Below are 24657 nucleotides of genomic sequence, written 5' to 3'. Positions count from 1 at the left end.
GGCCTACTGTGTGCTGGGTACCTCGGAGCACCTGAGTCGAACCATCTCGTGATCCTTTCAACAGCCCACTGAGGGTCACACTGTCTTCTCCTCCACGTTATGGATGAGCCTTAAGTCTGGGCCAGAAATGACACAACTTTCCCAAAGCCATATTGCTACTGAGGGGCCAGCTGGGATCTACGCCCACTCTGGTGCCAGAGCCTGTGATTGCAAACGTGGGCTGCACTAGCTGTTCAGAACAAAGGACTGTTCATGGAGGTGACACAGCTAACCCGTGAGACCCACCACCCTTTTCCCTAAGGTCATCCCGGTACAGCCTGCAGTGATGGTCCGAGTTAAGCATTTGAACTTGGTGCTGCAGAGGGCGTGTTTTAGGGACAAGATTGGTGTTAAGGGGGTCTAATGAAGCCCAGAGGGAATGGAAGGAAACAGGACTTGGGGAAATATCTGGGTCCCTGGAGCAGTGATCTCCTTCTATTACTGTGCACCTCTCTTTCACAAAAATAAATACATACATACATACATACATACATACAAAAAATATTTGCGGACATAGCACAAATTTAAGCAAATTTTTGATAAATTATAAACTCTACTACTCTACTAAATTATTATAAAAGGCATGCAAAAGCGAAACAGTTAAATGGATGACATAAAATATGAATAAAACATAATATTTTCTTCCAGCCCCTTACTGGACTATTTGTCAAACTCCCTTTGGAGAAGACTTTTTAAAGATTTGTTTATTTATTTATTGAGAGAGAGAGAGACAAGACGTGTGTGCACATGTGAGTAGGGGGGTGGGGCAAAGGGAAAAGGAGAGAAGCAGACTCCCCATTGAGCACAGAGGCCTCACTAAGGGCTCAATCCCATGATCCTGAGATCATGACTTGAGCCAAAATTTTGAGTCAGACATTTAATCAACTGAGACACCCAGGTGCCCTGGAGAAGACTTTTTAAGAAAGAGATAGGACACTGGATTTCTAGAAATAATTCATAGAATTAATCTTTAAAAGTGGGAAGATAGAAATGTTTTTTTTTAATTTTTTTAAAAGATTTTCTTTATTTATTCATAAGAGATGGGAGGCAGAGGCAGAAGCAGGCTTCCCGCAGAGCAGGAAGTCCAGAGTGGGACTTGATCCCAGGACCTGGGATCATGACCCTAGCTGGAGATAGACGCTGGAGATACTGATAAACCAAACTTTAGGGAAAAATACTGAACTTTACTGGGAAGATGAAGCAGAACAACAGCATATGGCAGCAACATGAGTTTTAGATAGTTGGTCACCCAGAAGGCTTAAGGTGGAGAGAAAAACAAAAGGCTGTAGTGACCCAAAATTGTCCGAGTTGTGACCCAGGAACTTCCGGGTGACATAAAGATTTGTTTATTTATTACACGGACAGCGCCATGTGGGGACAGAGCGAGGGGGAATGAGAATTCCATACAAACGTGTGAGTGGCTCTTCTCCCATCTCCAGGGGGGAAGGAAGAGATTGGGTTTACTCCAGTAAGCATGGTGATGAGTTGGTGAGGTAGGTTGACTAGATGTCTGGACACCTGAAAAAGCCAGCTAAGGGGGCTTCCTGGCCATCTTGTCAGTGTCTTATTGAAAGCTTGTCATGTGCAAGACTTTCTTTTAACAGGTTGCCAGGTGAATTGATGTACAAATCAGACTACCAGCCGCCATGTGTCATTGCTCAGGTGGTCCATGACACAGTGCCCTGCAACTAAGGGGATGCCCTTAGCATTACAGACATCGTTCTGTCTTTGTTATTTTGAAATTTAGAAAATATCTTATTAATTTGTTCACCCCAAAGAGGCAATTTATTGCTTACTATGACAGTCTTTTGGTAGAGGACACAAAACTGCTTTCTTTGTTATGAAAATCAATGTGTTACACCAATTTTCTGAAAGATAGAAATGAATTGCCTCCTTCCAGCTGGGTCAGGACATAAGTGTACCCTATGTATTGGTTTTTCAATAGATTCCATTTACAGATTGTACGTGTCTCTCAATACAAAAGACATTTGCTCACATTTATGTGTAGAACATTCCCGAACCTGGTCCAGGTTGCGGATGAAACCATCACTCTGACAGGCAAGGCATAACGAAGAAGAGTTTTCCTGTAAACAATATGTGGTCATGGAAGGAATCAGCACTGCAATTCGTGGCTGATTCCAAAGGCTCTAAGAGGTGGTAGATGCACAGGCAAAGTGGTGACTTTTGCAGAGGAAGCAGGCTGGGGAGAGATAGCAAAACAGAAGTTTGAGAGGGCCCTAAAATCTCCTCCTGTGGGATTATTGGCCATTGAGCTTGAGAAAGGCTATGGTGAAAACTTGAAAGAGCATCAGATCAAACCCTTGGCCACTGGAGGTTGAAACTGACATGAGCAGCACTATCTCTATTCTTGACCCAAGGCCACAGGATGACAAGCTTTGCTTTTTCAATGTGGTCTCAAGTCTCTATACTGCCCTATAAAGAAAATAATACATATAAATGCTGAGAGTGTAAAGTGTAAGCAGAGCTCCCCTTGGCCATTTCCTAAGTTTTGTCCACTCCGAAGTGAGTATCACTTTGGTGAGTGCATTGCAGGAAATGGCCTTAATGATCATTGGCAGACCTCCACTCCAGAGTGACATAAAAAGCAATCTGCACCTCCTTCCTGATTTGTCTGTAATGAAACTTGCTTTCCTCAGGTCCCAGCATTCGAGGCAGATAAATATGTTCCCTTTCGTTGGCTCTTACTCATACTTCAGCAAGATTTCCCATGTGCTTTCCTTGGCTGGCTGGGAAACTGGACCACCATTTATGGGATCTTAGGGGACAGGCGCGTAGAATTCCAGTGGGATCCCGGAACAGAACCTAATTGGAGATTAGAGACCATTGCGGTGCAAAGCTTTTCTTTGAGATCGAAAGAGGTGCATGTTATGCAAATATTAGCAAGTGTAAGTTCACACTGTCTATTGAAAATTTATAGACTCATTATGGTCAAGAAGGCTGGAAGATAAGTAGATTTTGGGAAAGATTCAGGTAAATTCAGGGAGGTGGCAAATTACCCCAGGGAAAGTAGAATGGCTAAAGAGTATGGCCCAAACTTTTTTAAAAAATTGTATTCAGTTATTTGACACCCAGAGAGCCAGAAAGCACAAGTGGGGGGAATGGCAGAGGGAGAAGGGGAAGCAGGCTCCCCGCTGAGCAGGGAGGCAAATGTGTGGGACTCGATCCCAGGACCCTGGGATCATGACCTGAGCTGAAGGCAGACACTTAACCGACTGAGCCACCCAGGCACCCCCTGGCTCCAACTTCCAAAGATGGTGTATGAGATACCTTTGGTGGGAAGGAATGAAGATCAGCAACTGTCCTTGACTCTGCTTCTCAGGAAGGCATTGTGATGTGGTGCCCAGGACTTTGGAGACAGACACATGCTTGGTGCCCTCCGGCTCTGCCGCAAAAGCAACACCTTCCAGAGGGCAGCTGCAGGCACCGGGTGGCGTCACACAGGGTCAGACCCGGGAGGCACTCAGCCACGTACCCATTCCACCATCCTGCTGGGTTTGGAAGAGCGCTATCTAAGTCCCTGCTGCCGAAGGACCATCCAGAGTGACATGTCCCATGGGGCATGCCGGCATTCCTTTACCCCTTCAGGTTATTGGCAGCAAGGCTGGAAATTTTTTTAATTGCCTGGGAAAATGATAGCAAACAGCTCCAAAAAGGAGTTTCAGAACGCAGACTTCATACTATGTTTTGAGTACATTTCATTCATTTGGCAGGTACTGACAGGGTGCTTAAGTGCCAGGTGCTGCTGCATTAGAAACGGACTTGAGAAGTTAACAGGAGGGGGCTCCAGCCCTCAACCAGCACATAGTTGATCAATGGATGCATGTGACAGACAGAGCACTGTGACGGGGAGTACTAGGTGCTGTCATAAGAAGGGTATGCCTGGAGTTAAAGGAATACTCGGGGGGAGCCAGCACCAACACTCGGGGAGAGCTGTGGGAAATATGATGGATGCAGATGGCTCCAGGGGAAACCAGAGAACTGCTCAGATCCCTGCTTCTTAACAGCTCCAAGTGCCCCCCGCTTCAGAGTGGGGGCTGGGCGAGCAGGGAGCTGGGGTGGGCGCAGCGATGCCTAAGTTCCGACCTCAAGCCCCTGCGCTGTTTCACCTGTCCCTTTAGGAGTACAATGACATAGGATGTCACCAACGGAGGATCTACCCCTGCATCCTGGTACTGGGAAAGCACGCGAGGGCTGCGGAGCTGAAAGCAAGAGTTGGTAGTTCCAGTAAACACAGGGTTTTAAAAAACTATATACCGGAAAATATCCGGTCTTATTTGCATGTGTTTGTATCATGCACAATTTTTAACTGCAATCCTCCTTTTACCTTCTTCCCTGTTGTTAAGACTCTCCTCTCCTCACCACTGCCTTTGTCCCTATAATACCTGTTGACAGCCTGGTGCTCATCCATGAGCTCATTCGCCTCTATCCACGCACGCATGGGGCTCTGTCACTGTTTAACAAATATGGGCTCATTTTATCTACCTCTTGATCTAGTGCTTCCCAGTTAATAATCCCTCCTGCATAACGTCCTTCTGTTTTTATCTTCATTTTTATAAAGAATGGCTGCTCACCTTTTATCAGGTGCCTTTATTTTTTTATCAAATGCATTTATTGCTATGGTCTTAAGAGTTTTTTCACAGTTAATTTAGTGATGAGGTAAATCTTATTGATTTTCTGGTCTTGAGCTCCCTTTATTTTCCTGGAATGAATCCAATTTGGTCTCAGGATATAGTCCTTTGATAGATGCCTGACTTCTGTTATTTGCTAACATTAGTTCAGTTTCTGTTAACTAATCTGTACTAAGCCAGATTTGTTAATAGCTTCCCCGTTCCTCCCTCTCAGGTTTGGGTATTAAAATTGCGCTCAGCTTCATCAAGTGAATTGACTTATTATTGTTTAATTGCCTGTTGCCATTTAACAGTAGAATGACAGTTATCCAGCTACAAACCTGTCTGATCTTGGAACTCATCTTCTTAATTTTCCATTCTTGAATCATTTGGATAATTTTGTTTTCCTAGGAAATCATCGTTTCTTCTAGGTTATCAAATTGATTAGTATAAAGTGCCTTGCAGTTTAGTGATTCTTTTATATTATGCATTTGCTTTTATATCTCTGTTCCCAATCCTTATCTGTTTTGCAACTCTCTCCCTCTCTCTGTCCCCTCCTCCCTGAAACCCCCCTTTCCCCATTCCCCTTCCCTCTCCCCACCTCCTCCCACACCCCATCTTCCCCCTCTCTTATCCTTAATAGGGCATGTGAAGTTTTTTTTATTATTATTATTTCATTAGTCTTTCATAGAAAAAACTTTGAGTTTATTTGCCCCTGATATTTTTTATTAGTTTAAAAATTTATCTTTATTATAACTACTTCCTTTCTTTGGATTGAGCTGCCCTTTTCTGATGGGTTTAAATGAGTACTTTCTTTTATTTAAAAAAATGTTTGAAATTGAAGACATTTGACAATAAAGTCTCCTTAGAGTATAACTTCTGGTGTCTTCTGTAAGTTTTGGTATGAAATAGTCTCCTTTCCATTGCTTTCAAGATTTTCTTCAGTCGTCTTATGATTTCTTCTTTGACTGAAGACTGTATTTCTTAACTTGTATGTAGTTTCAATTTTTTGTTACCAGGTTATCTAATTCTGATTCTACCGGATTGTGATCAAAGAACTGTTCTTTAAATCTTTAATTTGGAAGGCTTGTAAAGGTTTCCTTTGTTGCCTAGTATGCAATTAATCTTTACAAATATGGCTTTCCTTAGGTGTAAGAAAGAAATGTTTTCCGAGGGAAATAAGGATGTCTATTTTCTTTTTCTTTTTAAAGATTTTATTTATTTATTTGACAGACAGAGATCACAAGTAGGCAGAGAGGCAGGCAGAGAGTGAGAGAGAGGAGGAAGCAGGCTCCCTGCGGAGCAGAGAGACCGATGTGAGGCTCGATCCTAGGACCCTGGGATCATGACCTGAGCCGAAGGCAGAGGCTTTAACCCACTGAGCCACCCAGGCGCCCCAGGATGTCTATTTTCTGTGTGTCCTTGTTTTTCCCTCCTTCTAGTAGATACTCCCATTTGAAAAGCTAAAATTTTACCTTGTTATTGCATTTTTAGAGTCTTCAGGTATTATGTTGTTAGATGTATACCTGCTTATACCTTTTACATCTTCTTTCCAAACTCTGCCTTTACAAATGTCCCTCTTCATCTTACTACCTATAACTTTAGAACCAACTTGTCTGCGATGAATTTTGCCATTCCGGCTTTCTCTTTTGCATGGTATCTCCTCACCTGATACATTCTCAATCCCTTTTGCATTTTAAGTATGTTTCTTGAACAGCGTGGATCTGTAACCTCCTGATAGGCGCTTTAATAGAAAAAGTCAGTGTGTACACATTTAAATTAATGATAAACAGTCATAATTTTATTCCTCCCATCTTATTTTGTTTTTATTTTCCCCATTTTTGATGTTTTTAATCAAGTTCATTCTTTTTGTACTTGATAAATAGAGAAGTTCTTTGCATTTTTCGATGACAGCTTAATTGAGATATAATTCACAGGCCATACCACTCACCATCTAATGTGGACAATTTAATGGCTTTCACTATATTTAACTATACTATACTGAACTACCTACACATTTTCATCATCCTCAAAAGAAAACTTTAGCCATCACCACCAGTCTTAGGCAACCGCTAATCTACTTTCGGTCTCTGTAGATTTAGCTATTCTGGAAATTCCATATAAATCAAATTATGCAATACGTGGTCTTCTGTGACTGACTTCTCTCAATCAGCAGAATGTTTTCAAGGCTCCTCTGTGTCGTGGCACATATCAAAATTCTATTCCTTTTCAAGGCTGAATAATATTCCACAGGCTGGATGGATCACATTTTATTTATCTCTTCATCAGTTGATGAACATCAGGGTTGTTCTCACCTTTTCGCTATTACAAATAAACCCTAAACTTTCATGCACAAGTTTTTGTGTGGGCATAGTTTTTTTCTTGGCTCTATACACAGGAGTGATATTGGTGTGTCATATGGCAACTCTGTGTTCTGCATTTTGAGGAGCTACTAAACCATTTCTAATGTGGCTGCGCCATTTTCCAAGCCCACCAGCAATTTACAGGTTCCAGCTCTTCACATCCTTCCAACACCTGCTTTTGGGGTTTTTGATAGTAGCCATCCACGTGGGTGGGAGGTGGTATCTCACCATGGTTTTGATTTGCATTTCCCGAATGATTAGTGATGTTGAGCATATTTTCACGTGCTTATTGTCCCATATATTTTATATATACCTTATATGTATCTTTAAATATATATTATATATTTCATATTTTATTTATATTTAAATTCATATTTAAGAATGTAAATATATTTACATAAATATGTTTATATAAATATATGATCATGTAAAATATATTTATATATACATTTATATATTAATGTATACATTTGAATATTAGAGAAAGGTATATTCAAGTTCTTTGCTCATTTTTTAAGAGATTTTATTTATTTATTTGAGAGAGATTTATTGAGAGAGATCACAAGCAGGCAGAGAGGCAGGCAGAGAGAGAGGAAGAAGCAGGCTCCCTGCCGAGCAGAAAGCACGGGGCTCGATCCCAGGACTCCGAGTTCAAGACCTTAGCGGAAGGCAGCAGCTTAACCCACTGAGCCACCCAGGCGCCCCTCTTTGCTCATTTCTTAACTTGGTTGTCTTTTTATTTGAGTTGTAAGAATTCTTCACACAGTCTGAATGCATGTTCCTTATATATGACCTGCAAATATTTTCTCCCATTTAGTGGCTTGTCTTTTGACTTTGTTAATGGGGTCCTTGGAAGCACAAAACTGGGATATTTTGGTTGAGTCCCATTTATTTGTTTATTTTTTTTTAAGTTGCTTGTACTTTGGTGTTTGACTGAGGAGCCGCTGTTAGATTCAAGACCACTAACATTTACCTTTGTGTTTTCTTCTGAAAACTTTATCATTTTACTTTATTTTTATTTTTTAAAAGATTTTATTTATTTGAGAAAGAGACAATGAGAGAGAGCATGAGCGAGGAGAAGGTCAGAGGGAGAAGCAGACTCCCTGTGGAGCTTGGAGCCTGATGCAGGACTCAATCCGGGAACTCCGGGATCATGACCTGAGCAGAAGGCAGCCGACCAACCAACTGAGCTACCCAGGCATCCCGAACTTTATCATTTTAATGCTTACATTTATGTCTTTGATGCATTTTGGGTTATTTTCTCTGTATGGTGTGAGGCAGGACTCCTGTTTCATTATTTGCATGTGGCTGCTTGGGAGTAAAATACTGTTCTTACCCCCATTGAATTGTTTGGCAGTCTTGTCAAACATTAGTTGACTGTAATTTATTTTTCTTTTTTTTTTTCCCATTGAGGCATTTCACGTGCCATGTATATTATATTTCTAGGAAAAAGGAATCCCAAGATTTTCCCTCCTGCCTGGATTCTTCCTTCTTCATGGTGCATGATGCCAGAAGAATTTTTCCATGCAGTGAAACCAAACTGAGGGGATGGAAATATTCTGCCACTTTTCTAGATCTTTCAGTTATACAAGTCTAGGGCTGGTCATGCCACACTTGTTTAACTTGCCCGTGAGGTTCACAGCAGTTTTCCCATCTCTGTGGTCATCAATAATTTCAAATTTGCCAATGTACTCATGCTTCATCATCACAGTGAGGAAACGGGACGATGACTTTGGTGCAGGGCCTCCTAAGAACCTGGCCTTCGCTCCCCCCTTTCAGCAGTGTTAATGTTCTTGAGGGCATCTGTGGGACATTTGTTCACACTGTTACTGCGGCACAGAAAGATGGCAGAAAAAGCTTTTTTCCATTTTATTAATATTTGGTCTTGTTCTCCTTCCCTTTCTCATAACCGAATGCGTATTTCCCCTTCGTCATTTGAAAACTGCATACTGTTCTCCAGCTGTTTTCCCCAGACGAGACCTTGTGTATCAAGAATCCTTATTTCACAGTTATTATACACAATCTTAAAGATTTATGACTGTCCGCTTATTTTACACATGCATACACACGAAGCACTAAATACGGACTTTATCTGAATGGCTAAATGTTGGCCAAGACAGAAGCCAGTTGTAGTGGGAACTGATAGGATAAAGATACAGTCTGAAGTTTTTGTTCTTTAAAAAAAAGCCTTCATGGGGCGCCTGGGTGGCTCAGTGGGTTAAGCCGCTGCCTTCAGCTCAGGTCATGATCTCAGGGTCCTGGGATCAAGTCCCATGTCGGGCTCTCTGCTCAGGGGGAGCCTGCTTCCTCCTCTCTCTCTCTCTGCCTGCCTCTCTGCCTACTTGTGATCTCTCTGTCAAATAAATAGGTAAAATCTTTAAAAAAAAAAAAAAACAAAAAAAGCCTTCATGGGGCGCCTGGGTGGCTCAGTGGGCTAAAGCCTCTTGCCTTCAGCCCAGGTCATGATCCCAGGGTCCTGGGATCAAGTCCTGCATCGGATTCTCTGTTCAGTGGGGAGCCTGCTTCCCCCTCTCTGCCTGCCTCTCTGCCTACTTGTGATCTCTGTCTTTCAAATGAATAAAATCTTAAAAAAAAAGGCCTTCATATTTTATTAAAAATTTTAGGTGTCCGAATTCAAAAGGTTAACAATATAGTACAATAATAATAATAATAATAATATATCATCTAATAATAAAATAATAATAATTTCTCCTGCATAGTCACTGCTGCACACTAGTAAAATGAGATGTTTCTTTTCTTTTCTTTTTTAAAGATTTTATTTATTTTATTTATTTGACAGACAGAGATCACAAGTAGGCAGAGAGGCAGGCAGAGAGAGAAGGAGGGAAGTGGGCTCCCCGCTGAGCAAAGAGCCCGACGTGGGGCTCGATCCCAGCCAAAGGCAGAAGCTTAAACCACCCAGGCGCCCCGAGATGTTTATTTTTATTTGGGATTATGGAGGGGCAAGGTGTTTTTGGCTCTCCTGCTGAAGTAGGGACTCAGTCAGTATGGTCTCCACCTTTTTCCCTAATAGTAGCTCTGGAAGATGAAGACGTCCCTCCATCTCCCAGACATGAGGGTTTGACCAGGACATGGGATGGTATAAGCTCATTGACATAGTCTCATGAACTAAGCCCTGGTTTATTGGTCACAGTCGTTCTCCAAGTATTTTCAGGAATAAACTTCAGGTTTTGCCCTTACTCTAATTTTTCTTTCTGAGATTTCTGACTGCAATCGCTACTTCCTGCAGTCACTCAAGGAGAATCGAGGCATGTGGCAGTGCAACAGTGTGTTTTTCTTTCAAGATGACAGAATCACTCTTGATTTCTGTACGCATCTCGGATTTTCATATACGGACATGGATTTTGGTGTCTACCCTGAGGAGATAATACATATGTATTCTCACATGTATTCTCATGACACGTCACCTGGGTTACCCAGAACTTTCTGGGCCCGGCAGAAAGGCAGAAACCCAGGTAAATTCCTCATTGTTCCAGCAGGCTGTCAGCCCTTCTGGATGTGTTTGTGCATCGCAGTGTCTGCTGTGTAAGATACAGAAAGAGCACAGTAGTTCAGGGGAAAAATATTTAGGAACACATTTTCCAGGAGGAACCAGGATTCAGTTTGGGTGACTCGACCATTTTTCATCTTCTGACGACTGAAAGTGGTAGTTAATCTACAGTCATGGTTTTAACATGCATTTCGAATGTAATGTGAGTTTCTATCAACATAAAACTATAAGAACTGTCTTTCTAAAGGGCATTCATGTAAGTCTCGTTATTTTCCAGCTTGATTAATGAAAACAAAATTTTTCTGTAATGCTTTCTTCCTACTCTGTATTAGTTTTCAGGACTGGATTGAAAGTGATTTATTGTGGATAGGGTTATACCTGCTCGTGGAATTGTTTTCTGTTCCTGGGTTTTTAAAGGTGGCAGAGTTGACTTTCTGATTTTAATTCATCTTCACTAGATGAAGAATTCACAAATAGGACTTTTTCTTGAAATAACCATAGCCTAGGGGCGCTTGGGTGGCTCAGGTCATGATCTCAGGGTCCTGGGATTGAGTCCCACATCGGGCTCCCTGCTCAGTGGGGAGCCTGCTTCACTCTTTGCCTCCCCCTCTGCTTATGCTTTCTCTAATAAGTAAATAAATAAATAACCTAAAAAAAAAAGAAGTTGTATTTGACTGGAGCTTCATGTGGAGTGACAGATCAACAGAAAGACAAAGGAATAAGAGACAGGAAGCAATGAAGGAAAACACAGAGGCGCACAGTATAGACAGATGTTCCTCGGCTTATGACGGCCTCGGCTTCTAATAAACCCATTGTTCAGCTAGAAATCTCTAGTTGAAAATGCATGGAAAACACCTAAGCGACTGAACATCAGAGCTTAGCCCCGCCAAACTTAAATGTCTTGAGAACACTTACAGTATTGCACAGTTGGGCAAAATCCTCTAACACAAAGCCTATTTCACAATAAAGTGTCTGGTATCTCATGTAACTTACTGAACACTGCACTGAAAGCCAGAACAGGACGGTTCAAGTGTGTTGGTTGCTGACCCTCGTGATCACGTGGTTTGCCTGGGGGCTGTGCTCGCTGCCCCTGCCCAGCATTACAAAAGAGGACCCTACTGTAGATCGCCAGCCTGGGAAAAGATCCAAACTAAATGCATATCACTTCTGCACTATTATAAAAAGTCAAAAAACCATAAACTGAACCAAGGTGAAGTCAGGGATCTTCTGTACCAGGTGTGTTAGGGAAGGTCAAGTGCTCCTGTCTGGCCAGGAACCATAGTGGTATGGGGGAAAGTTCCACAGTAGAAAGTTCTACAGCAGAGAACCACTAGGACTCAAGCACCAATGGTCACAGGTTACGCCAGGAAGACTGGATGCTCTTCTGTGGGCGATGAGAAGCCACGAGCGACTCAGGAAGGCTGAAGAGCTCTGGGCAGGTGGACAGCTGAGGGCTGCAATGAAGAGGGACAGGTGGAGCTGGGAGACCAGGTGGGGAGAGCCCGCTACCCTCGAACAAAAGGCAACAAAGGTCTGGACTGGGATGACGGAGATGGTGGAAGGTAATGGGATATTCATGAAACAGAACTTTAAAGCCATGGAAATGAAATAAGAGAGGGAGGGAAAACTGTTCATGACTTTAATTGCCATCAGTATAAAACGTGTTGAATTAAAATGAATTGGTATTTCTAGACCGATGATGACATTACAATAATGGAAGGAAACCAATTTTGATTTTGAGCCTGGTTAAGGAGACAGTATAGACAAGAGAAAAGCAGAGGCTCTGGAGTCACACAAATGGCACCGTTGAGATTCGTCCCCACTCTTCATTCCCTTTCCTGTAAACCCAGGCAAGTGACACCTGCCTCACAGCACTGGTAACAAATAGGGAAGAGCACACGTTCCCACGTTCCCGGGTCAGACAGGACAGCCAGGGATCAGCAGCACATGAGGAGATGACAGGTGGTCACTAAACTGAGCTCAGGTGCATACACAGCATTTTACGTCACCTTGAGATGGCTCCTCTTGTGACCTCTCGAAGAAGATGGCAGTGGTGAGGAACGACCTCCTGGAGCTTATTAGCATACATGATCTTCAGGCCGTCTGGATGAGACTCAACGATCTGCTCTACAATCACCTAGCAGAAGGAAGAGCATTTTATTTTTATTTATATATTTGTTTGTTTGTTTGTGTTTTTGTTTGTTTTTAAAGCACCTAAAAGAGAAGTATGAACTATACACTACAGAGAAAAGAATCGTGTAAACCTTAAAAATGCACTTCGTCCTTCCTCCTCCCCACTCAGTATGCTTTCTAAACAGGTGGTAAGTAACAATGGCATGAAAATCTAGGTCCCGGGATTTGGGAATACTGCTCCAACCCTGGGGGACACGGAGGCTGAGGGACAGAGACTGGCCTGAAGCTAAAACATCACACACACTCATCTGCTTCCCTTCTGAGCTTAAAAGCGAAATACTGTATCTGCAGACAACAGCTCTGTACCATCTTCACCCTGGCCTTATCCTCTACCGTGTCCAGAACAGGGAAAGGGCTGAGATGGAAAGTGATGGAAGAAAACACATATTATTTGCTTTAGTATTTAATTTTTTTTGGTGAGGCTGAGTTGCAGGAGGTGAATGACAAGCATACAAACTTAAAATACAAACGTGGCCACAGTTCATTTAATGACACGGAAATGTAAAGTACTTCCCTAATTTAGCATATTAGATTCAGTTCAATGAAAAGGGCATAAATTAAATAACTAAAATATTTTCATTTAGTGACAAAGAATAATGTGATCTTTTTCACCCTCACAGAGAGAGCTATGAACTATAATAGGATACATACAAAGAACTGACAGATTATTTACTTTTAGAGTCTTAATAAAGCTGAGAAGATTACTGAAATTAATCCTTCAATTTCACTTCTATCACTGGGATACTGTCTCGTTTTAAAACTGAAGCCTTTTATCCTGAAGTCATGGTGGGTAGCTTTATACTTACCAGACAGAAAGAACACTCGCACTGGCAGGTGACTGGAAGAAAGCCCTCAAACGCTGAGACTGGCTTCATGACTTCTGTCAGCTTGAACTAGATGAAACCGACGCTCTCTAAGTTGGAAGCTGCTGATTGCTGGCGGCCTCACATGGTGCAGCCCATACTCCGGCCGCTCAGAGGCAGGATACACTGACTCCCTGTATTTAACTGTATCCTTAAAGGTCAAGAACACTGGGTAACTAAGTTCTGGACTTAAGGTACTACCCCGCTAAATCGCCCTTCAAAGCCCTTTATCTTTGAATATTCCCTCCCTCCCACCTTCCTAGCCTGGAAAACTCCCCCATGGTCTTCAAGACTTAGGCCACATCAATTCTGCGAAGACGCTTCCCCTCACAGACTTTCCCTGCGCACAGAGCTGTCTTCCAGCTCCTCCAGTGGGCACGGGCGCCTTGGTGGGGTCACGCTTTTCGGCAACTTCATTAACGTATAACTTATGGAAATGGAAATTGACCTGAAAATGTTCTGATCCGTACCTTCTTCCTAGGCAAGTCCCTCACCCCTACTAAATTAAGATGATCCCTGAGTTATGGCATCACTGTAAGAGACCAGAGCGCATGCCTGATTCCTGCCATGCTGATGGGCACCAAGCGGGACCAACCTTTTCTTACAACCAGAAGAGCAGGAACTAAGAGCATCTTCAAGGAAGAGCCCTGAGCTCTCTCGCACCCAGTCAAGAAACGAAGCCAGATTAGATGCTCTGTGTTTGTGGAATGAGGTGCATGGGGGCACAAACCTCATCCATGTACGGTTTCACCAGTACTTGACCAACTAACGCCTCTGCATCCCATGTCTTGTCAATTGTAGCGTAAGTCTGGAGGCAGTGCCATATGATGTCCACATTGGAAGTCTGAAGCCCTTCTAGAAGCAGGCCTCCCAGGGACTGCTACAGCATGGCCGTAATGTGGGCTATACGCTGCAAGAACAGAGAGACCAGGAAAGAAGGTCCAGGCACCACAGTTTCTAAAAGCTCAAATATATGTGTATAATTTATATACATAAGTGTTATATATATAAAGCGAGCCTCTAATTCTACCAGAATATATGTAAGATTAAAATCCCAACATTTCCTAGAGAATAACAATGAATCTCTTCTCCCCATGATTGCTTTCGTTCTTTTTTTTTTAAAGGTTTTTATTTATTTATTTGTCAAGAGAGAGCACAAGCACACAAGGAGACACAGGCAGAAAGAGAAGCAGGCTTCCTGCCAAGCAAGGAGCCCAAGGTGGGACTCGATCCCAGGACCCTGGGATCATGACCTAAGCCAGAGGCAGTGGCTTAACTGACTGAGCCACTGAGGCGTCCCCTTCCTATGATTTCTTTGAAAGTAAGTCAGCTTCATCAAAGTGAAGTTTAGACAAAAAGTTATTTGCCTCTTAAGCTACGGAGTAAATCTGACAAACGTGCATTTAAACCCAGTCAAGGGCTTTGGATAAATGAACTCTGACTACATCATATGATGTGTCAAGTTACATGAAATTCAGAATTAATTTTACTTGCATAGTTTGGAGACTACGCTTGTGTCTTTACACAAAATCTATCTAGTGTGTCATAATGGAAGCAGGGTCCCAAGCAGGAGACACTGAAAAAAACAAAATTCAAAGCTAGCTTCAAAATCCTGTAGAGTAGCAATTATCAGGGGCAATGCTAGGTCAAACCAAAATCATCCAGGAAATTCGCAAACAGCAAATTGAAAATCGAAACCAACCCTTGCTGGTCTTACTTTGTCCAGAAGAGCCATGCCTTTGCTCTGAACAGCATGAAAGTGTAACTGGTTAAATTCTGTGGCAATTCTCTCCAAAATCTGTCTAGTCCAGAGAGGGCTAGTAGAGACAATTAGAGAAATGTAATTCCCAAAGTTAAAAACCTGCCACCCCCACCGCCCCCCATGCCTTACAGTGCTCAGGCACCTGCACCTGAACGCCATCAATTTTAATGACAAACTGTCTGTGCAGCAGGCCCCAGTGCAAGGGGTGAGGAGCGGGGAGGTTGTAGAAGCCACCGACGCAGCCTGGCCCGGGCCACAGGGCCCAGGCAAGGCGATGGAGCTATTTTAGGTCAGTGTGGGTACAACTGCATGATTCCTCCACGTTCCTCGGGCTCTCCCATTCGTGCCCTTCTTCTCCCTTCTTCTCCCATTCTCTAACCCCCTCCTCTCTCTTGCCCTGTCCTACCGTTCATACCCGAAGCCCCCTCTTCTTCTCTGCCTGCCTCATTCTCCCTCCCAAGTACCTCCCCAGTACCAACTACTGCTGTCTCCTCAATCAGCTAAAACTGACCGCCTAGCAGCAACCTGGGAAATCGCTCAGAGCAGCGGACTCCAAGTTTAAATTTACCCAACGGCAGAAAGAGCAAGCTCAGTGCTCCGGGAGCTGGTGAGAAATCACTCACAGTGCATCTGCCATCAAGTGGACTGGATACACTTCCCTCTTGCCCCCCACATTAGAAAGCGTCAACCCCATTCAAAAGGAAGTCGAACAGTGAAAGAAAAAAAAACACACAACAAAGGCCCCAAAGCCCCTCCTGGGCTCTATGAGGCATCCCACATCTGAGGATGGGCAGTCAGGTAGTGAGGAAACACACTGTAAGAAAACCCCAAATCTCTGGAGACCTGCCATGGTGTGCCCCGTCCCAGAGCATCAGAACTGGTGTGGAGGGAAGGCAAGTGCTTGGCACGAACACTGCCGAACCCTAATCCCAACCTCTACTGACTGATCCCATGCGCATTTCCTATTTATCCTTTTCTCGGCATTTCTGGGCCTGGCAGAGCATGATGGATTTACTGTGCGCTGACACTGCTCTGGCTTTCCTGACTCTAGAGCTCAGAGCTGCTCTTCTGGAGAAAAAAGTCCTCCAAGGTAATTAATTTTGAGCAAGAAAGCGCACAATGTCTGTTTATCAAGGACAGTGTTGCAAAGGGACAGGATTGTAAACACAGAGCTCACTGAGGTGTTTCTATCCGAGGAGCACAGCACCAACAGCAAAGATGGGAAGAACACTGGAGGGCCAGCTCCCCAGGGGCCGAACGTGGACATGGCTGGAGGAGCTGCAGGCGCTGCCAAGGGCCGCAGTGAAGCAGAGCCGCTGGAGACACACGGGCTGCAGAAGGGCCGCGTGCAGACTGTCTGCTAAGTGTGGACGAACGGGGCAGAAGCACGAGTGCAACGGGCTAGAGACACAAGCACAGTGGAGGCTGACCACTTAGTTGAATGCCTTGATGTGAAAGGGGACAGAGACCTAGGACCAGAGAATCGCTTCCTTTGGGATGTGTCCGTTCTTAATCTCCATCATGAGACATGCGGAGCATATGGTCTCTCAAGTTCCTTCCAAATCTAAAACCTTAATTCCTAAAATTTAGAAACCTAACTCCGCCTGCAAGGGGAGGGACTGTTAGCGTCACACAACAGAGCACTCAGGGCACCAGGCGACCTTGACGCAGGCAGCCCAGCTGGTATGTGTAGGACCAGCCCCGGCTACTCCCACTGCACCACTGTGCGTCTCACAGTGCTGACAGGACCTAACTACTCATTTTCTGAGTCACTCATCTACCCTGGCTGATTGAAAATTCACACCAGGAAGGGAACAAGACAATCACAGTATAACAAAGAGAGCCATCATCTTTTTCCTATTTCATAAGTTTTTCCTTTCCTGTTTGTAAATTTCAACTGGATATGTTTTATACTGTTTCATAATAATATAATGCTGGTGCAAAATACATCAATGGTAATACTCTGGGCATGTCTAGGAAAAAAATGAGATGGAGAAAAACCAAGATGAATGGTAGGTATGCCTTAAAGATCAACAGGACTTTGCTAGTCCTCAGGGAAGGTGATTCCAAATATACTTTTACACTGCAAGCATAATGACGTGTTGGAACTGTGGTCTATAACCAAAGCGTTTATAGGAACGTGTTATAGATTTCACTATTTCATGCTCTCCACTCTCCTGGAGCTACATTCTAGCCACAAACCTGGATTTTCTTCTTGTTCAGAAATGAATTCTAACTAAGCCGTCCCCGCCTAATTAGATTGGATGTGAAGTATTAATTTATGTGCTACGTAGTTAAAAAAAAAATGCTTACCTGCTTGCTTCTAGTGCAGAGGTTTCTTTCGAACTTTGTGAATTTAAGATTTTTTCAATCTTTTCAACTTGTATAAGCCTCAACACACACATCTATAAAAATAAAAATTAAGCAAACAAAACACGTCACCATCTTTACTCTTAATCATCTTTATTTCCCATGCTAAATGCAGGAAAATATAAGACCAAAAGTTAACTTCAAATATATAGGGCATGCTATATTTTGAATATTTCTATGAAACACAGAATTCTCAAGAATGCAAATCTTAGTTCTAGAATAAGCATACTTCCATATTCTATTGCAAGTTTATAGAGGAAAAAAAAAAAAAACCTAGACTTTGCTTTCTCATATTCTATACTCTTATTTCTTTTTTTCCCCATCCTGAATCTTTCTATGGGCATTTCTTTCCTATTTTTTTAAAAAAGATTTGTTTATTTGAGAGAGAGAGAGACTGCATGTGCGCGTGCAGGGGAGGGGCAGAGGGAGAGAGAGTATCTCGAGCAGACATCCTGCTGAGCACAGACCTCAATGCGGGGCTCAATCTCATGATCCTGAGATCATGACCTGAGCCAAAATCAAGAGTCGGACGTTTAACCAACTGAGCCACCAGGCGCCCCTCCATTTGTTTTCTTATGGCCCTTTATTCATGTTTTAACTTTGTCTTCCGATTGTACTGGCCCTCTCAGTTTACATGTGCATATACCTATATGCCCAAGCACCAAATCATTAAAGACCTTTTACACTACAAATATTATCAAAGAGGTTGAGGGACATTATGAAAACTCTCATCCTTAAAGAACAAAAAAATACAAAGTCATCCATTCAATAAATAATAATAATAATGAACACCCCTGGGAGCTCGATATTCATTCCGACGGGGGGGGGGGGAGAGGGTGGGGGGGCACGAGAAAATAAAGCAAGAAATACACCCTGCTCTCACAAAGCTTACTGTTTTGTCTGGAAGCGCACGACAAGCATTCTTTGGACAAAAGCTGTGAGGAGATCCAGAGGCGAATTAAACAGAAGCCTGTCCCTCAAACAGGCTTCTCCCCACTGAGATTTTAACAAATATGCTAATAATACACATAGAAAACATTGTACAGAGCAGCAGGCGAGAGTCAGAAGCCCAGACTCCCAATGCCCGCTGTGCCCCTACATCGTTATGATCATGAATGATATCGGGGACACTTGGAACTGGAGATAGCACTAAGGGGCACACTCCCGGGGTGAGCCCTCAGATGTACAGAGCCGTTGCCTGTCTCACACACCTGAAACTAAGCCAACACCGCATGCTAACTACTGGGAATTGAAAAAATTAAAGTGAACACCAGAACATAAAGAACACAGGATCAGAAAATAACAGCAAACCTACGGCAGAATCCTGAGCTTGCTTTGGAAAGCCCACTTCTCCCCTAGTCTCTGATATAGGCCTATTTTCTTTACAGGGCTGCTGACAATTTATACAGTCGTTAACTGTCAAGCGCTGCACCGACAACAGTTATCACTGTTTCTTGTTCTGGAAAAAGTGGGTGATCTTGAGATCGTGTGGGTACCTCTGAAATTCTGTCTTCTTATTTCAGGTAGATAACGTGACATAATGCATAAAATGCACATGCGTGAGAGCTTTGAAAAAAAGCTAAATTAAAAAAAAAAAGAAAAAAGCTGAATAGTGCTGACAAGTTCGTGGAGACAAGAGGAGAGGGCTTCAACTGGCATGCAGCATAAGAAATCTACTGGAGGGGGCGCCTGGGTGGCTCAGTGGGTTAAGCCGCTGCCTTCGGCTCAGGTAATGGTCTCAGGGTCCTGGGATCGAGTCCCACATCGGGCTCTCTGCTCAGCGGAGAGCCTGTTTCCCTCTCTCTCTCTCTGCCTGCCTCTCCATCTACTTGTGATTTCTCTCTGTCAAATAAATAAATGAAATCTTTAAAAAAAAATGAAATCTACTGGAGGGTACCTTTTTCTTATGTCCTCTTGTTTACACATTCGTTCATCTACTGCCCGAATTCCTTCACTGACTGATGACCTGAGGCTCTTTAAAAGAATAATAAAGAAAATGTATTACAGACATTGTTTTGTCACATTATCAATTTCCTACATCTCATTTAATTCCACAGAAATTAATACCTGTGCACCAGTACTATGCAGATATTGACCAAAAAAAAAAAAAAAAACATGATATACCAGACACAGTTACTGTTGAGGGGACTCATGACCTGGGGGCATAATGACACGAAGGCAGGGTTGCATGGCCACAAGAAGAATGACATATACAGTGAAAGTTATGGGGATGAGGGGGCTTAGAATGGAGAACAGATAATATGAAGCAAAGTACAGGAGAGTCTGGAAATTCGACGGGGCTCGAATCGGACTCTGAAAGCCATGTGTACACAGCTGCCGAGGTGGGGAGGGGATGGGGAGCAGATGTAAGTGCACACACACTCAGGGGCAGGTTCAGACAGGCACACAGCCATGTGCACTGCAGGCTTCCTTCTGGAGAGAAGCAGAAATAGGAATGGAGGGCCAACTTCACTGAGATGAAGTCTTTAGATTCTGCATATTTTGGAGAACGAAAGAATGTCAAAGCACTGATGCATGATGATGAAATGTGGGTATGGGAATACCAGGAATCAAGAATGAAGAACAGAAGACCAGAAAAAGGCAGAGCACAGAGGTAGAGAAACATGTCCAGAAGCTAATGAATAAAGAGATAATTAGGAATTAGGGCCAAAACAAAGGTTAACAGAAACAACTAGAATGAAGTAGGCATATCACAAAAATTCCAAGGAAGGTGAATTAATTCACTCCATCAACATTATGAAACACCTCCTGGACGTCAGTATTGTGGCAGCCTACAGGGATGCAATGAAGACAGATATAGTCGTATCCCTCAGTGGTCTGAGAATCTCACAGAACAGCTTCAGAGTTGGGACCAGAAAGGCAGGTCAGGCCTGTAGCTGAGCAGGACCAAAGTGGCCATAAAAACAGGCCATGGAAAATGGAGGGGATACGGTGATGGCAGGGGGTGAGGCGGGACAGGAGCCTGTGTGAGTAGAGCAAATCTGCCTCCAGGGAGGGGGTTCGAGAGAAGAGTGGGAGGCCAAAGGAAGGCTAGGCTTGGGAAACAACACCACTATGAGGCCCCGGGAGGAAGAGGCACACCAAGGAGGCAGTGGGAGAGCCCCACAGCGGCTGGTGTGGAATCCAACAGCGGACCATGAAAATCCCTTCCATTCCAAGGAAAAGTATCTTTAACACGATTTTGTAAAATTCAAATGAGACATAAACCATGGAAAGTATTGGCTACCTCAAGGCACAACTCAAGATTTTTACCTGTTTCACGAACTCTTTCCTGCCTGCCCCTCCCCTAGGCTTCTCAGCACTGATATTTCCATCACTCTGCATTTTTCTTGGTTCTAACCATGTACTGTGTCTTCCCTTAAATTATGTTCTCCTTATATTCTCTCTAGGATGCAGGCACTGTCTTAGGGGAGGGACGCAAGAGGCCACTCAAGCTAGAGGAGACACACAAGGAAGGATGGTGTCGTTTATGACAAGTTTACGACAGGGCATCAGAATGGACAGAGGCTGTAAGTCAGGGCACCAGACACAGATGGGGGGGGGGCGGGAGGGGAGACAGGGCAGCACAGTTTTTTGTTAGAAGTGATGCCACAACTGCCCCTCCACTATTCACCCAGGTGGAGTTCCTATTCCCAATGGCTTAGAGGTGGGGAGTCCCATTCCCACAACAGAGATTTTTCTGAGAGAACATGCAAATGTAACATTTATTAAGTATTACATTTTATTTATATTATCCTTTAGTTCCATTAGGGATTACACAGTTTTTGTAGATCAGCCCAGGAACCTAACCACACGTAGATTACGTGGGGTGGGGGGGGGATATTTACAAGATTACAAACTGTTAAAATACAAGTCATTCGTAAGTTAGAAACCACTTACATATGACCAAAGTGGCATTAATAAGTTGAATTTGGAAATATGCTTCCTCTCCCCTGACATTTTAAGGTTGTCTACTCTGAGAATATGTCTTCTTCAAATCGAATATGTTTTTTTAGGTTTTTAGCATATGCAAAAACAAAATCATTTACAACTCTTCTGAAGGTGAATATTATAATCATGAACCATTAAAATACAACCACCAGTACCACCAAACTAACAGATGAAAAGAATTCTTAGAGAAAAGCCGACGAGGACAACAGGCGTCACAGAAGACTGTTTTCATTAATTGGGGACTTACCAGAACTTCTCGTAACTGTCCCAAAGGCACAGAAAGTTGATTGAGGGCTTTGTCCATGCCAACCTAAAGGCAAAACCAGGTTGGCACAAACACATCACGATAAGGAGTAATAGTGACGTATCTATTTAACGATCAAAGCAGTACCAGATTTAAGTTATTTTTTTGGCACAACCGTATTTTACTACATAACTAGCTAAACAACAGAAGTGTTATTTGGCCATTAATGTTGTTCATAGAATATGAAAAAAATCTGTTGAAATACATGAAACTATAAAAATAAGGGAAGTCAGGAGAAACGAAAGTTTCCTTAAGAACAATTTGCCTTTAGATGATATTTTAAATGAATGTGAAAAATTTTCACAGAAGGTGAACAGTTCTCTGTCTGTAATTGATGATACTCAGCCAGCTGATGTGAAAGTCTGACGGGCTACGTCTCTCTTAAACATTATTATAAGCCTTGAGAAAAATAGAAATTAAACAGAAGTAAAATTTTCTAGGTTTTTAATCCTATTGGGATATTTATCTTAGTGGTATATTTCCCAAAAGCAAATGTGCATCATTAATTTTAATGCTTCTTGAAATTCCCATGGAGCTGCAACTTTCTGTGCTTCTCTGGACAAACAGATTTAAAACAAAATGAAGCATCAACAAGGAGACTTTTCTGCCAAGTAACAAAATTCAACATTTCTAAATGGCTTTTACAAACAATTGATAAGCTCACTGCAAATCATTCTTATATTTTTATAAAACCAAACTTTTTAAATATCAATATTGGCCAATGTTCCCTCAACCTAGTTCTGGCTAACAGATATACCTGGGAGTAAATTAAACATTGTAAGAGTGGTGGACATTTGCTCCTACAAATTAGTCTAAATCAAGGAAGACTTCAGGGTAATCACTTACCAACTAATAAAACAACCTCTTGGGTATTATCCTTTACTTTTCACTGTTGACTAATGAATTTGAAACATAATCAAACTAGAGCAACCTTAAATAAATAAAAACTAAAACAAAAAAATGTATTCCAAAAAGTTTAGTTCTTTTATTAATGAAATTGGTAATTTCTTCAAGTTTCTGGTGGGGTTGGTGGGGTAATCAACTGAAAGGTTTCTAAAAACTCTGCCCTTTTAATAAATATGAAGGAGAGAGAAAGTGTGTGTGTGTGTGTGTGTGTGTGTGTAGGACTTGTGAATTTCAGGTTTACCAAGTTTGTGGAAAGGTTGACAAAATCTGCATAATCCTTGTTGATGATCTCGACCATGGCTATTTTAAGAAGTTTATAGTAGAGTTCCAGATCTCCTCTTAGTTCCTCCAGCTGGACATGCTTCCTACAGTCAGACACAAAGTGATCGATGTCGAAATCTTCCTGAAAATCAAACCAGAAAGAAAAAATGATTGCACTGATACCACATTTTACATAGAAAAATAAGATCAGCGAAAGAATAAGAGGCTGTATTACTGCAGGGGAACACACACAGGACATCAGGGGGTCTGCTCACTTTCTAAGATTATGGGAAAGGGGGCCCCTCACCAAGACCATTCTCTCCTGTTGCCTAACTCTACAGGCATTTTATTTCTTTTAATTATACATTTCAAAGAGGCTCTTCTCAAAATAGAAACAGCTTTTTCTTCTTAATTTTAACACAGCGATTCACATCCTTCCAGACTTTGTTTTGGTCTCTTTACTTTTTTTTTTTTTAAGATTTTATTTATTTGAGAGAGAGAGACAGAGAGAACAAGTGGGAGGAGGGGCAGAGGGAGAAGCCAGCTCTCTGCTGAGCTGGGAGCCTGATGTCAGGGTTCATTCCAAGACCCTGAAATCAAGATCTCAACCGAAGGCAGACGCTTAACTGACTGAGCCACCCAGGTGCCATAGTCTTTCTCTTTAAAATATAAATTACTTTTGGGGTGCCTGGCTGGTTCAGTGGTTATGGGTTCAAGCCCACATTGGGCTTTCTGCTCAGCAGGGAACCTGCTTCCCTGTTTCTCTCTCTGCCTGCCTCTCTGCCTAATTGTGATCTCTGTCTAATAAATAAATAATTTAAAAAAAATAAAATATCAATTACTTTTTAAAGAAACTGACATATAATGGACACATGTTAGTTTCAGGCGTACAACATAAAAATTCCATATTTTTATCTGTTGTGAAATGATCACCCTAAGACTAGTTAACATCCATCACCAAACATACACATTTTTTTCTTGTGCTAAGAACTATTAAGCTTTAGCAACTTTAAATATATAATAATATACGGCACCTGGGTAGCTCAGTGAGTTAAGGCCTCTGCCTTCGGCTCAGGTCATGATTCCAGGGACCTTGGATCGAGCCCCACATCAGGTCTCTCCTCAGCAGGGAGCCTGTTTCCTCCTCTCTCTCTGCCTGCCTCTCTTCCTACTTGTGATCTCTGTCAAATAAATAAATAAATAAATAAAATCTTAAAATATATATATATATATATATATATATATATATATATATATAATATACTATGCAGCCATCAAAAGAAATGAAATCTTGCCATGTGCAATGACGTGGATGGAACTAGAGGGTATGCTGAGTGAAATAATCAGAGAAAGACAATTATCATACAATCTCCCTGATATGAGGAATTTGAGAGGCAAAGTGGGGGGTGTGGGGGTAGGGAAGAAAAAATGAAACAAGATTGGATTCAGAGGGGGGCATCTGGGTGGCTCAGTGGGTTAAAGCCTCTGCCTTCGGCTCAGGTCATG

At 42.5% G+C, this 24657-nt stretch overlaps 1 long non-coding RNA gene across 1 annotated transcript; it reads right to left on the bottom strand.

Annotated features, from left to right (window-relative positions):
• Positions 1 to 14487: 14487 nt before the first annotated feature.
• Positions 14488 to 23289, bottom strand: LOC309857613. Its single transcript, XR_014307811.1, has 3 exons — positions 23132 to 23289; positions 21928 to 21990; positions 14488 to 14507 (listed from the first exon to the last, which is right to left on the bottom strand). It is a non-coding gene; the product is annotated as an uncharacterized lncRNA (long non-coding RNA).
• Positions 23290 to 24657: the final 1368 nt, after the last annotated feature.

Source organism: Mustela nivalis (genome assembly GCF_964662115.1).
Source record: "Mustela nivalis genome assembly, contig: HAP1_SCAFFOLD_958, whole genome shotgun sequence".
Classification (NCBI taxonomy): domain Eukaryota; kingdom Metazoa; phylum Chordata; class Mammalia; order Carnivora; family Mustelidae; genus Mustela; species Mustela nivalis.
The sequence above is the reverse complement of the archived record's forward strand: the minus strand, read 5'-3'. Positions and strand labels throughout refer to the sequence as shown.